Consider the following 13,461-nt stretch of genomic DNA (forward strand, 5'->3'; position numbering starts at 1 on the left):
CCTCGCATGTCAGGCGTGGTTTAATGTTAGCACTCTTACCTCAACAACAGGATGAAATGTGTGTTAAAAAGACTTGAGCACGTAATCCAAACTGATATTCCTAAACTAATGTGACTACACCATTCCCTCCCAGTAGCCCGTTATCAATCCCACAGTAGTCCCACTAGCTGCACTCTCTCCATCGCCCTGTATCAATCTGACACTAATCCTACTGCCCCTCTCTCTCTCCACCACTCCATGTCAATCCCAAACTAATCTCACTGCCTCACTCTCTCCCCATCACTCTGTACCAATCCCAAAATAATCCCACTGCCCACACTCTCCCCACTGCTCTGCAACAATCCCAAACTAATCCCACTGTCCCACACTCTCCCTATCACTCCGTTTCAATCCCACACTAATCCCACTGCCCCACACTCTCCCCATCGCCCTGTAGTAATCCAATATTAATCCTATGCTCTTTTTGTGTCATCCGTTGCTGGTGGTGTAACAGTTTGAACAATCCTCTCTAAGGAAATTGCTCCTACACACCTCACTCTATGATAACTTTACACTGACTTCATTCTCACTGATTCCCAACCCAGAGGAAATGCTCTCTCCTGATTCACTATGAACCTCATCATTCACTCCCCCCACCCGGCCCCTCGCTCGAATGGGGAGCCCCAGTATCTCAGGACTTTCCTCACACCATCGGTTGCTATCGCAAGGCTGTTAGTACACCCCAACTCTAATTACCTTCAATTGTGTTGGGTGTCTGGTTTTGACGGGTTTAGTTGTGTGTAAGTATGGAATCGGCTGGGGCTCGTTCTAACCTCTAGGCTCCTCTAATCCCGTTAGTTGAGACAAACCGCGGGACACTGGATTTTCATTTCGGGATAATCACACAGAGCTACGGCCCTCGTCCCCGGGGGACCCGCAACAAATGTGCGCTGTCGAGGCGTTTATCCTTCCTGGGCTGAGAGGGCGAACCGCTGGATATTCCAGACCGAAATCTGACTAAAAGATAAGGCAGATCTGGTCACTAATTCACGCGGTTAGAAAAACAACTCGAACGTTTAATATTTTGAGAATAGTACAAATATTTGTAATTCATATCATATGTAAAAACATTTATACAATTTAATTAAATTACCTACACAATTTTCATACTTTAAATCTGAGCAGCTATATATTTAACCTTTTTTGTGCAATATATAATGCAAAAGTTAATTCATAATGCAAAATACGCACTGTTTAGAAAAAACAGTAGCGACGAATCTATTCGCAGTTAATGTGTGTTTATTGAATATTGGCAGAAATTTGTCCAGGTATTTTATGGACTTTTTGACCAAATATTAATATTAATCACTGGCTATTTTCTAGAATTTTGATATGAAAAGTCTACTTGATTACAATTGAAAAATTCTCACTGTTTTACCTAGAGTGGTCCAGGTTTAGTTTTCAAGAATCTCACCGCCAGAAACGTGTAAAGGGTGTCCTGTAAATAATATTCATTATTAAGCGGCGTAGAGTCGCCTCAAAACTTTACTCCTAATACGAGACAAAACCAAGCGGATCCGAGATAAGGCATAACTTTAAACTGGGACAGACACTGCCAGCAATTCGCACTCAGAAAAGATAAAGGACAAAGTGAGGGAGAGAGAGATCAGCCTCACCTTCAGGTCTGCTCGAGTGTGTGGAGAGGAAATGGGACCAACGCCAGCCGGCACTCAGTCTCAAACTGAACAACTCCAACCAAATCCGGCTCATCAACTTGACTTTGTCAGCAAGTCATCCAGATCAAACAGACTGTGCAGCTACCTACACACACATACACACACACATATATACTCTCACACAAACACCTACACACACATACACACACACACATATATACTCACACAAACACGTACATACACTCATATACACACATAAATACCCACACAAACACCTACACACACTCATACACACACACATATATACTCACACAAACACCTACACACATTCACTCACACACATATGCAAATACTTACACACACTCACATAAACACATATACACACACACACACCCACATTTACAAAAACACCCACACACTCACATAAACATATGCTCTAGTTCAAACACACTCAAACACTCATATGCACAAAAGAGAATTTCCAACTGCTGCAATTAAGTGTCTAAATGGGGTGGGGGAACAGAGATTTGAGGGTACAGATACTTTAATCACTAGAAGTAGCAATGCAGGTTAAAAAGGCCAAAAAAAAAGCAAAGCACTGGGGTCCATTTCTAGAGGGGTAGAAATGAAACCTTATGTTAAACTTATATAGAACCTTGCTTAAGCCACATTTGGAATACTGTGATCAGTTTTGGTGTCCATACTATTAAAAGATGTAGAGGTACTGGAGAAAGTGAAAAATGATTTACTAGAATGATCCCTGAGTTAAACTCAGCAGGTCTGGCTGCATCGGTGGAGAAGAAAAGAGTTGATGTTTCGAGTCCTCATGACCCTTCAACAGAACACGAGGACTCGAATCGTCAACTCTTTTCTTCTCCGCCGATGCTGCCAGACCTGCTGAGTTTTTCTAGGTAATTCTGTTTTTGTTTTGGATTTCCAGCATCTGCAGTTTTTTGTTTTTATCCCTGAGTTGAATGGTTATAATTATCAGCAAAGATTTGAACAGGCTGTGGCACATTTCTCTGGGGAAATAAAACCACAGGGATGACCTAATAAGGGTTTTTAAGATGATGGAAGGGTTTGATAGAGTAGGACGTGGAGAAGCTGTATCCCCTATTGGGGAAGATCAAATTAGGTGCCATAATATAGGATAGTTATTAATAAATCAAATGGAGAATTCAGGAGAAACTTCTTTACCCAGAGAGTGATTACAATGTGAAACCTGCCACCACAGGGAATCATTGAAGTGAATAGGATAGATGCATTTAAGGGAAAGCTGGAGAAACACACAAGAGAGAAAGGAATGGAAGAACACATACTGAGGTTAGATGATGAAGAATGGGGGATGGCTTGTTTTTAACTCTTTCACAGGATGTGGGCATTGCTGTCTAGGCCAGCATTTATTGCCCATACCTAATTGCCCTTGACAAGGTGGTGGTGAGCTGCCTTCTTGAACTGCTGCAGTCCATGTGGTATAGGTACACCCACAGTGCTGTTAGGAAGGGATTTCCAGGATGTTAATCCATCAACAGTGAAAGAATGATGATATATTTCCAAATCAGGATGGTGAGTGGCTTGGAGGGGAACTTCCAGGTGGTGGAGTTCCCATGTGTCTGCTGCCCTTGTCCTTCAAGATGGTAGTGGTCATGGGTTTGGAAGGTGCTGAGTTATTGCTGTGCATCTTATAGAGGGTACACACTGCTACCACTGTGCATCAGTGGAGAAGGGAGTGAATGTTTAAGTTGGTGGTTAGGATGCCATCAAGTGGACTGCTTTGTCCTGGATGGTGTCAAGTTTCTTAAGTGTTGTTGGAGCTGCACTCATCCAGGCAAGTGGGGAGTATTCCATCACACTCCTGACTTGTGCCTTGTAGATGGCGGACAGGCTTTGGGGAGTCAGGAGGTGAGTTACTTGTCTCAGAATTCCCAGCCTCTGACCTGCTCTTGTAGCCACAGTGTTTATATGGCTAGTCCAGTTCAGTTTCTGGTCAATGGTAACCTCCAGGATGTTGATAGTGGGGTATTCAGTGATAGTAATGCCAATGAATATTGAGGGGAGATGGTTGGATTCTCTCTTATTGGTGATGGTCATTGCCTGGTACTTGTGTGGGATGAATGTTACTTGCCACTTATCAGCCCAAGCCTGAATATTGTCCGGGTCTTGTTTGGACATGGACTGCTTCAGTGTCTGATGAGTCACGAATGATACTGAACATTGTGCAATCATCAGCAAACATTCCTTCTGACCTTATGAATAAGGGAAGGTCATTGATGAAGCAACTGAAAATGGTTGGGTCTAGGACACTACCCTGAGGAACTCCTGCAGTAATGTCCTGGGACTGAGATGATTGGCCTCCAAGAATCACAACCGTCTACCTTTGTGCCAGGTATGACTCCAACCAGTGGAGGGTTCCATAGACTTCAGTTTTGCCAGGGTTCCTTGGTGGCAAACTCAGTCAGATGCTGCCTTGATGTCAAGGGCAGTCACTCTCAACTCCCCTCTGGAGTTCAGTTCTTTTGTCCTTGTTTGGACCAAGGCTGCAATAAGATCAGGAGCTGAGTGGCCCTGGCAGAACCCAACTGAGCATCAGCGAGCAGTTTATTGTTGTGTAAGTGCCACTTGATAGCGCTGTCAAATATACCTCCCATCACTTTGTTGCTGATGATCAAGAGGAGGCCAATGGGGTGGTATTTGGATGGATGTACGAACATATGAATTAGGAGCAGGAGTAGGCCACTCAGTCACTCGAGCCTGCTCTGCCATTCAATAAGATCATGGCTGATCTGATTGTAACCTCAATTCCACATTCCCACCTACTCACAATAACCTTTCACCTCCTTGCTTATCAAGAATCTATCTAGCTCTGCCTTAAAAATACTCAAAGACTCTGCTTCCACTGCCTTTGGAGGAAGAGAGTTCCAAAGACTCACAATCCTCAGGGAAAAAAATTCTCCTCATCTCTGTCTTAAATGAGCGACCCCTTATTTTTAAACAGTGACCCCTCGTACTAGATTCCCCCACAAGAAGAAACATCTTCTCCACATCCACCCTGTCAAGACGCCTCAGGATCTTATATGTTTCAATTAAGTTGCATCTTACTCTTTGAAACTCCAGTGGATACAAGCCTAACCCGTCCAATCTTTCCTCATAAGACAACCTGCCCATTCCAGGTATTAGTTTCATAAACCTTCTCTGAACTGCTTATAACACATTTACATGCTTCCTTAAATGAATACTGTACACAGTACTCCAGATGTGATCTCACCAATGCCCTAAATAACTGAAGCATAACCTTCCTACTTTTATATTCAACTCCCCTCTCAATAAATGGTAACATTCTATTAGCTTTCCTAATTATTTGCTGTACCTTCAATGCATTGGCTTTGTTCTGCTTTTCATGGATTGGGCATACCTAGGCAATTTTTCAAATTGTTGGGTAGATGCCAGTGTTGGAGCTGTGCTGCTAGGGGCGTAGTTAATTCTGGAGCACAAGTCTTCAGTAATATTATCAGGACCCAGAGCCTTTGCAATATCCAAGCAGCAACACTGGCATAGACCAGTTGTACCAAATGGCCTGTTTCTGTAAATACTATGCAATACACACTCATTCAGATAAAAATTTCCAACTGCTACACATACATACTCTCAAACACACATACGGAGTCTTTATACCAAATAATGTGGATAGTGTTGCTTGGGGTTTAGTCTATTTTGTGGAAGGCAATTCATACAATGGGAGAGGTGGGGGCAGCAGCGTGGGCACCTACATTCACCAGACATGTGTATCCCATTGGAATTCTGAGCCAGATCTCCTATCTTTACATCCCAGAATTGACTGGAGTAGGGTTCAAACTCTCATCTCCTCACTCAAGAGATGGCAGTGATCCCACTAAAAACCTCAAGATTGCTCCTTTAAAGAATTGTAAATCTCAGCTATTAGCAGATTTATCACCAAAAATATTACCTCAAATCTTCAAAAATAGACACTTCTCACTATTTTCTTGGTTTATTTTCCCTCTTTTTATTTTCCAAAATTATTTTATTCATAAAATCTGTAAAAATACATTTCAAAACATTTCAAATTGAAAATAACAGAAAGTGGAATAGAATTCGACTTTTCTCCAGATAGCATGTTCCACTCTGAGGGTGCCTCAATACAGTTTCAATGCTTTGGGTATTTACAATATACATTCCATGTCAGGCATGCAGTCTGAGGGGTTCTACAGTTTCCAGCCCCTTGGTGTATTATGAAAGGTCTTAGACAGTAGCTTTTCCCCATTGTGCCTCTGTGGTGGCTGTCCCAAGCTTTAGTACATCCCTTAGCACATAGACCTGGTCTTGGGATGTGTCGGTATGAAACACTCAGTCAAGGACCACTCTTTGCACTGGTGAACCTGCAAGTTTCTGGAAGACCAAAGAGCACCTTTCACTGAGTTGATGGCCCTCCAGCTGGAGTTGATGGTCTTGGTGTGCGTCCCTGGGAACAGAGTACTGCATCATGGCTCGGGATGAACCTTGACAAAAAAACACTGCATCTCTCTCCAGACCTTCCTTGCAAAAGTGCATTCCAGAAGGAGATAGACAACACTCTCTTCCCCACCACAGCCACCTTGAAGGCATCATATGGAGTGAGTGAGACTCCTAGTATGTTGGAAGGATGTGACGGGGAGGGCCTTTCTCACCACCAGCCAAGCTGCATCTTGGTGGCTGTTTGAAAGTTCTGACAATGAGTCATTCTGCCAAATGATTTTAACAGCCTGCTCAGGAAACCATCCTACAGGGTCGACAATTTCCTTTTCCCGCAGGGCCTCAAGGATGTACTTGCTGACCTGATGGACTTGTGGTCAAAGGTGTTTTTCTGCATAAAGATTGTCTTATGGGTGGTTTCTCCCCTTTCTTGCCCATTTTTTCCATCATCTCCCGCTCCCACCCCAACAGCACTGGCTCTTTCTGGGGCACAGATCCACAGGCACAAAATACATTCTAGAAATAGTAGGGAAGCAAGGGATTCATGGAAATGAAGAACTTTAAAAATATATTATTGGTAAAGAAGCAGAACTGGAAAAATCAATTAGACCAGAAGCTGACAAATCCCTTGGGCCTGATGGCCTGCAACCTAGGATGTTAAAAGAGAGATACAGAGCCACAGAGATAGTAGGTGCCTTGAGTTTGTTCTCCCAGAATTCCCTAGATTCTGGAACAGTCCCATGGTGTCACAAACAGGTGCCACACAAAATACAAAATAGCGTTCATGGGTTTGGGTTCAAAACATTATCATGGATGGAGGATTGGTTAACAGAGAGAAGGCAGAGTGTAGGGATGAAAGGATCATTTTCGGGGTGGCAGGCTGTAACCAGCAGGGTAATAAGGAATCAATGCTTGGATCTATATCAATGACTAAGATGAGGAAACCAAATGCAATATATCCAAGATTGCTGATGATATAAAAGTAGGTGGAAAAATAAGCTGCGAGGAGGGTGCAAAGGGATGCAGACAGGTTAAGTGAATGGGAAAGAAAATGGTAGATGGAATGTAATGGACTGAATTTAATGGTTGCACTGGTGACCCCTTCCACCGGCCGGAGAACCAGTATGAATCCCACCATGGCCATTTCTGGGAACCCTGATGGGATTAGATTCCAATCAGGCACTTATCTGTCTATGGGCTTCCTGGGGTTTTCAGGATGAGGATCCTGCCTCCAAAAGCTGCCGGCCAATCATGGACTGCCAGCTCTTCAGACCCAGCAGCACCACTGGGAGTGGTGGCCAATGGTGGGACTGCAAGAGACCCAGGATGAGGAGCAGCCATGGAGGCCCGGAGTGCAGGTAAGTGGTGCTGCCTTGCTGGAGCCAGTCAGGCAAGCCCCAGTGATGGGATGGTGCCGGGAGTTTGGTGGAGAGCTGGGGCTTCTTCTTGTGGTGGCATGAAGGTGTTCAATATGGCAGGGACCCTGCCAACCAGCAAGGCTGCCAGGCTCACTGCATTGGGTAAGTGCCCCCTGCTGCTGGTAGAATACCAGCAAGGACTGGATGAGACCTTTAAGTGGCCCCTAATTGACCTATGGGCAGGAAGGCCGACCTTGACCTTCCCTGCCCCTTATTTAATCGAATGCCAGGAATACAACTGACTCTCCGCCCCGCTCCTTCTGATTATACAGCTCCTGGTCCGGTAATGGCTCGATTTAAAATTCTCATCCCTATTTTCAAATGCCTTTATGGCCACGCCCATCTCTGAATCTGTAACCTCCTCCAGACCTACAATCCTCTGAGATTTCTGTGTCCTCCAATTTTGGCTTCCCGATTTTGATGGCTCATCAATGGCTGCTGTGTTTCAGCTAGCCTAGACCCTAATCTTTGGAATTCCTTCCTTAAACCTTTCCACATCCCTACTTCTGTTGGATTCTTGATGACACCACTTAAAACCTACCTCATTGGCCAAGGTTTTGGTAATCTTTCCTGATATCTCCTTATGTGACTCGGTGTCAAATTTTGTTTGATAACTCTGCTGTGAATTGACTTGTGACATTTTCATACATTAAAAATGCTGGATATAAAGTGCAAACAGTTGTTGAAGTAAAATGCTGGAGATGCTGGGAATCTGAAATAAAAACAGAAACTGCTGGAAATACTCAGCAGGTCAGACAGCATGTATAGATAGAGAAATAGAGTTAATAGGCTGTAACTTCCAACTGAGTGGCAATTGAGTTGAACTGCAGCACCGCTTGAAAGTTCTTATCTTAAAATCCAGGTGATCCTATCTTGCCCCACCTTCCAACTCAGGCTAGGCGAGATCCAAGCAGTGCACTGTGCTCCTGGGGCCTAGCATCATGGTCTGTAGAGTCAAAGGGAAGTAAGCCATGTCCCCTTCTGGCACTAGCTGCCGTAAACCAGATAAGAGTAAAAGGTCAGCCAGATTTAAAAGATTGACAAGGTAAGTGGTTAGGATTCTGGGGGGGGGAATGAGGTCGGATCAAGCCTTGGTTGGGGGTGGGGGGAAACGAGTTGGGTCAGGTCGGGCTGGGGTGAGGGGCAAGTCAGGATGTGCCTCGGGTCTTGGGAGAGAGGGTGGTCAGGCCTCGGGGAGGGGTGGGGTGGGGGGGGGGGTGGTCGGGGGGGGGGGGTGGTGGGTGTCTGGTCAGGACGGGTGTCAGGGTTGGCCTCAGGGAGATTGGCAGGGTTCTGGTTGGGCCTCGGGGGTGGGGTTGTTGGGTTGGGCCTTGGGGGAGGGTCAAGCCTGGGGGTTGGATCATCAGGTTGGGCCCTGGGGGGTGAGGGTGTCAGGTTGGGCCTCAGTGGAAGAGGGGGGGTGGTCTGGTCAGGCCTGGGGGGAAGGGTGTTGGGCTAGGCTTCAGGGAGGGGTTGTTGGATTGAGCCTGGGGTGGGGGGAGGGCTGTCAGGTCGGGCATAGAAGGGTCAGTGAGGTTGGGTTGGGCCTTGGAAGGGGTCAGGTCAGGCCTTGGGGAGGAGTCATCAGGTGGGGCCTGGAGAGTGGGTCATGTTGGTTCGAACCTTGTGGGACTGGGGAGGGTTGGGTCCATGGAGGGTACGGGTTGGGCCTTTGGGAGGATGGGAGTGAGAGTTGGGCCTGCTGGGGAAGGAGAAGGAAAGCATCCGTATGGGGGTTGGGGGGTGGGGGGATTTCCATGGGCTGAGCAGCTCCTGTCAGGGGTAGTGTAGTCCGCTGAAGATGGAGAGGTTTTCCTGCAGGCTGGGGTAGTCTGGTGGGGGGAAATCCCCTGGGGGGGTTGGGGGTGGGGGAATCCTGTTGGGTTGGGTGGTGTAGTGGGGGGTGGGATAGACACCTGGGGGGAGTTGCGAATAGTCGGGAGATGGGGGGAGGGGGGTGCGAGTCCCCTGGGGGCCAATGGTGTGGGAGGAGTCCCATCGGTGGTCAATGTGGGCCTCTGCAATAGTTACCCCGAAGTTAGAAGAGATTTAAATTCTTGTAACTTTTCCTGGGTAACTATTGATGTAACCCAGTTGGACCATCCAAAGTTTGTGATTTAAAATCACATTTTCGGGTGGCTCCCAATGCAGGGCAATTGCACAGGGGAAGTTTGCACTTCTGGGCAATTGATGTGCAAATCTTATCTGGGAACATCCGGGGTTGTGGGGGAGGTTCCCCAGCTCACCTTTGGGGTACTCCCTGAGTTACACTGCCCTGGAGCTCAGAAGTTACGGTCATTTTTCAAGTCATGACCTTTCATCAGAAACCAAACAACATAGTTTGGATCTGACCAGGTTAGAAGACTGAACGTACTATTGCTGAAGCAATAATTTCGGTAGCAATGACACCCATCTGATAAGGAGCTGAAAGAACATAGAGAGAGAGATGATTGAGCTAGAATTTTTGGAATGTAACTGGTTGGGTGGAGTAGAGTAAATTGCAGATTCAGACTGAGATCTGAGTTTTGTGTCCCTCAGGGGGATTTGCATTGTTCACCTTGATGGTTTTCCCTGGAGGCTGTTCACAGTTTGAAACAAACTTAAGACAAAAGCAAAACATTTCAGGCGATGGAAATCTGAAATAGATACAGAAAATGCTGGAAATACTCAGCAGGTCGGGCAGCATCTGTGGAGAGAGACAGCACTGGCATGAAATGTTAACTCCGTCTCTCACACAGATGCAGCCTGACCTGCAAATGCTGGCATTTGTTCATTTTAATTTCATTTACCTAAGACTTTTCATATCGTCAGGACATCGCAATGTGTATCAAAGCCATTCATTACTTTTGAAACGTGGCCACTGCTGTTTTATACATAATGGGACGAAAAAGCTTGTGCATGACAACCTCCCCATGTCCAAGGATAGAATAAGTAAGCAGATACCGTCATCAATTTTGGTGGTGTTGGTTAAGGGAGGGATTTTGGTTGGATACCAGGAAAACATTCTTTGTATACAAAAGCCCTTTTAAATGAACTCTCAACTGGAGTCTTTCAATGTATCATTTGAAAAGCAGCACCTCTGACAATGTAGCACTTCCTCAGTGCTGCACTGAAACATCACTTTGGATTATTTGCTCAACTCTGGAACAGGATTTGAATTCCTGACCTTCTGAATCAGAGGTAAGAGAGGGACCTGCTGATCTAAGCTTGCCTAGACCCAATTCCAGAAGCCTAAACATCTACGAATCAGCTGCCTTAACACAATTTGTGGACCCAAGAACTGGATCTATGATCCCAGCTGGATTTGACACATGCAAACTGGCTTGTTTTCCATTCCTAGAATCCAAATTAAACAGGTAGCCGTACCTTTAAAAGATACCAGAGAGTTTGCCTTCACTCCAAAAAGAATGTGCATTTCCGTAGCACCTCTCACAACCTCAGGACATCCCAAAGCGCTTTACAGCGAGTTAAGTACTTTTTGAAGTGTAGTAATTGTTGCAATATAAGAAATATGACAGCAAATTTGTGCATAGCAGTATCCGAAAACAGCAGTGATAAGTGACCAGATAATGTTTTTAATGATGTTGGTTGGTGGGTAAAATGTTGGCCAAAACACTGGTGAGAACTCCAATTCACCTCTCTGATATAGCACTGTGGAGTATTAAAGAAGTGGATTCATTGTGAGGGCACTCTGACGGAAGACTTGGATGAGGAGTCCCCAAGTGATGGAGTGTGGGGTAGGGTGTCCCCAAAGGGCCGAGTGCAGGACAGGGTATTCCTGAGGGGCAGAGTGTGGGTCAGATCATCCCAGATGGGCAGAGTGTGGGTTGGGGTGTCCCCGAGGGTCAGAGTGCAGGGTGGCGTGACCCCAAGGGACAGAGTGTGGGGCGGGGTGTCCCCGAGGGTCAGACCGCAGGGCGGGGTGTCCCCGAGGGGCAGAGTGTTGGATGAAGAGAGCTTGAGGAGTAGAGTATGAGGCAGGGTGTCCATGAGGGGTAGAGTGTGGGTCTGGGACTCTCCAAGGACAGAGTGAAGACCGGGGGCTTATTGAGGGGTACAGCATGGTGAAGAGGAGTCTCTGAGGGGTAGAATGTGGAGTAGGGGAATATTGAGGGGTAGTGTGGAGTGGACTAGTCTCCGATGGGTAGAGTGGGGGAATATTGAGGGGTAGAGTGTGGGGAGTAGGAGTCTCCGAGGGGTAAAGTGTGGGGTGGGGGAATTTTGAAGGGTAGGGTGTGGGGTGGGGGAGTCTTTGATGGGTAGAGTGTGGGGTGGGGGGATCTCTGAGGGGTAGAGTGTGGGGTGGGGGGAGTTTCCGAGGGCTAGAGTGGGGGAATATTGAGGGGTAGAGTGTGGAGTGGGGGAATATTGAGGGGGTAGTGGGATGGGGGAATATTGAGGGGTAGAGTGTGGTGTGGGGGAGTCTCTGAAGGGTAGAGTCTGGGGTGAGTGAGTCTCTGAGGGGTAGTGTGGGGTGGGGAGTCTCCAAGGAGTAGAGTGTGGAGTCGGGGAATATTGAAGGGTAGTGTGTGGAATGGGGGAATATTTAGGGGTAGAGTGTGGGCATTAGGCATTTCTTTCCTGATTTATTACTGAAATTGATCGACTTTTCATAGTTAACTGCTGTGCGCTGGCGCTCTGACAATTACACAAAATCATCCTCCTCAGTGAACTGGGGCTGAAATCACACCTCTCCTGACTGTGTTGTGAATGGGAACAGACCTGAAAATGGCTTTTAAAAAAATTGATAACCTTCAGAACTGCCTGAGACTATTAGTTACTTTCAGCACATGAATTGAAGCTGAATTCTTTTTATATTATCACAGAACCTTACAGCATGGATTCGAGGCCATGTAATCCGTCGTGCCAGTGCTGACTCTTTGAAAGAGCTATCCAATTAATACCACTCCACCACTCTTTCCCCATTCCAGTGTACATTTTTCCTTTTCAAGTATTTCTCCAGTTCTCATTAGATTGTTACTATCAGATCTGCTTCCGTCACTCTTCCAGATCATAACTTGCTGCATGAAAAAACGACTCCTCATTTCACCTCTGCTTCTTTTGTTAATTATCTTAAATCTCTGACCTTTGCTTTGTGTCCCTTCAGCCAATGGGAATGGTTTCTTCTTATTAGTCAAAATCCCTCAATTTTGAACACCACTATCAAATCTCCCCATGACCTTCTCTGCTCTAAAGGGAACAATCCCAATCACTGCTGGACTATGTTTGCAGCCTACTGGATATCCTTTGCCAGATTTTCTTAACTGATCTATTGTAGGAATATACAGAATTTGTGAATGGACACTGGAGGGACAGAGGTCAGGAAGTACCTCAATGCTAAGGCACAGTACAAGACCTGCACAAAGAATTCCTCACTCTCCTGAGTACAAAAATAAAAGCTTACCCAATGTTCTAAACAAATAGTCAAACTGAGACACACACAGCATCAGGCAGCAGTAGACAGAAGCTGGAGCTGACACTGAGACACACACAGGCCACACAGTACCAGATGGGAGTGAAGCATTCGTAATTTTAAATCACATATTTATTTTTACAATAAAAGGTGTTAGCTACACGTTCAAAAATGATATACAATCTGTGACTTTTGTTACGTTAGAATCAAACATGGAAGAACTTGTTTTTTACGGATTGAACTGGTTCCAGCTGGATCATCAGTAGTTTGTTAATTGGCAACAAGTTGAAATAGCATGTATAACTGATTGAATCATGAAGATAAGAGGTAAGAAGACTGTCTACAGTTTTTGGACTTATGGAATCATTTGCTCTAAAGATTGTGTTACACTAGCTCACCTCTCTATGCTTGCTCATCCTGCACTAGCTCATTCCCCACAACCCTCCTATATGGAATCATTTTACTGCTAAACAAAATTATATGGTCAAACACCCTTGCAATAGTGCAA

The sequence above is a fragment of the Carcharodon carcharias genome, chromosome 15, assembly GCF_017639515.1.
Source record: "Carcharodon carcharias isolate sCarCar2 chromosome 15, sCarCar2.pri, whole genome shotgun sequence".
NCBI lineage: Eukaryota > Metazoa > Chordata > Chondrichthyes > Lamniformes > Lamnidae > Carcharodon > Carcharodon carcharias.